The sequence below is a fragment of the Euprymna scolopes genome, chromosome 17 (assembly GCF_053919585.1).
Source record: "Euprymna scolopes isolate OS-2025 chromosome 17, ASM5391958v1, whole genome shotgun sequence".
Classification (NCBI taxonomy): Eukaryota; Metazoa; Mollusca; class Cephalopoda; order Sepiida; family Sepiolidae; genus Euprymna; species Euprymna scolopes.
This window is the reverse complement of record NC_136498.1, coordinates 113,696,962-113,699,334: the sequence shown is the minus strand read 5'-3', so window position 1 is coordinate 113,699,334 and position 2,373 is coordinate 113,696,962. Positions and strand designations below refer to the sequence as shown.

At 31.4% G+C, this 2,373-nt stretch overlaps 1 pseudogene; it reads left to right on the top strand.

Annotated features, from left to right (window-relative positions):
• The first annotated feature begins 863 nt into the window (after window positions 1–863).
• LOC145297436 (5S ribosomal RNA) lies at window positions 864–980 on the top strand (annotated as a pseudogene).
• The last annotated feature ends 1,393 nt before the right edge of the window (window positions 981–2,373 follow it).

Sequence of the window (2,373 nt, the reverse complement as noted above, 5' to 3'; positions counted from 1 at the left end):
CATACTTACAAAACTGTTTAAGCGTTGTCTTAAGGAGAAATGCTTCCCAACGCCGTGGAAAATTTCATCAGTATGCCCTGTATTTAAGAATTCAGATGATCGCTCATCTCCCTCTCTGTGTGGAAGCTAGGTTTATGATCCTTTAGAAGGATATATGCTTCGCTTCATTACCTCTAAGCTTGTTGACCCTATCGCTGATTTGTAATTATTCTGTAATCTTCTTACTGTCCTTATTTATCAAACAATAAGGTTACTATTGTTTCCCTTGTGATAGCCCTTTATCAAATTCTTATGTACTAGGTTATTATAATTATGCTTGTCTACTTTATAGACATTTCTGGTTTTATCAGTCTTAAGAATATGTTTTGATTTATTAATTTCTCCTACGATACTGTCAAGTTCTTTTTGGAAATGGTTTTTCTTTCTATTTTTATATTAAAATTGCTTTGTGAGTGTGTGACTGCCTTCCTCATAGGTTCTGAAACGGCTGAGTCCACCTTTTGCAATTTTCACGCAAACGTAATTTATATGCTTGCCAGTGTTTTTAGATATGTTTTTCATCTGATTAGTTTTTTAAAACAAAATCCGATCTTAAAAATATTCTTCTCTTATAGATAAAAAGAATTTTTATTGGGGGGAATATCTTTTTCCCTATAAAAGTTTTTTTTTTTTTTTATCTATAAGAGAAGACTATTTTTAAGATCGTTAAGCTCAGATATCAGCTAATATGATTTTGTAAACAAACACACACGGAATTTGGTGAACATTATCATTATTATTAAAAGAATTTTTTTTTTTTTTTTTGCAAATTAGACCAGTGGGCAAATTATTCCTCGTAATATATAATAATCAATAGAGGATTGATATACGGCACAATCACGTTGACACACCGGTTCTCGCCAGATCACCGAAGTTAAGCAACGTTGAGCCTGGCCAGTACCAGATGGGTGACCATTTTGGAAAGCTAGGCGCTGTATGTACCTTCTAAATATGTGTATGTAAGTTTCTAATCAGGGAATAGAGATCCTTCGTAAACAGCACTATTGTGGCATTACTGGTCGTGATTTCACGCTTTTAAAACCATACCTCTCTTTTCTGGTGTTGTCATGTTTATCCGGTAGAAAAAAAAGTAGCTTTCCATTTCATCCTTTTAAGTAAGTCATCAATTTTCATTATTAATTTTAGTGAGTAATCCTTGGTACTTGGTGTGGGGATGTTCTTGAGTGATGTATCGAAGTTAATCCTTTCTATGTTTGCGTTTTTGTCAATTAAGTCTAGCTATGCTGATGAGGAAACACGCCTGTATATAGATTACTTACTTTTATTTTTATGCACGTAATAATTATTAATAAATAATATTTTTAAAAAATGTAAGAAAAGAAAGTAATACGTCCTAAAAATGTGAACGGAAAAAAATGTAAACAAAGGGCAAATAACTCCTTTCTTATAATAAACGCACAGGGAGCGAAAAAGAAAGAAATTAGTAATCGCAAATAAAAAAAATAAAATAAATAAAAATTCAACAATCTTGCATTTATAGCGATAAAAATCGTGCATAAAAGTTGATAAGGGCCCAGTGGTCGCGTGGTAACACACTAGACTACTTATCGAGCGGTTGTAGGTTCGATCCTTGTCAATTAAGTCTAGCCATACTGATGAGGAGTATATAGAGGACTGACTTTTATGCACATAATAGTGATTAATATATATATATATATATATATATATATATATATATATATATATATATATATATAAACATATATATATATATAAACAAAAGTAAACTCCGAAACATGCATGTATACAGAAGACTTACTTTTATGCACATAATAATTATATATATATATATATATATATATATATATATATATATATATATATATATATATATATATATATATATATACATATACATATTGGGGTAGAGAGGGCTCCCGTAAGCCGTGGTGAAGGCAACCTTTCTAGGAGAAGCAAATCTCTGATTTAAAAAACCATAAAGCGGAAGACCAGTACCCACATTAAGCTGGTCTGCAGTTTAATTTGTTGCTGGCTATCTTGCTCTTGCTTGTTGCTGGATCTCAACATTTTGAACCGAGAGAGAGACTTAGCTGTCGTACAAAGCTAAGACTCTGTAACATCATATTTGTATAGATACTCCCTCAGACATTTGGGCTCATGGATTTTACGTGTCTGAGGGAGTGGCACTCGTCTGACAAGACGTTGCAATCATCATATATATATATATATATATATATATATATATATATATAAACAAAATTAAAATGACGGACTTGTTTACAAAAATCAAAATGCATTGTGGTGCATTTAATTGTGCAATTTTTTTAAATGGGATTTTTTTTAAATCCTGTC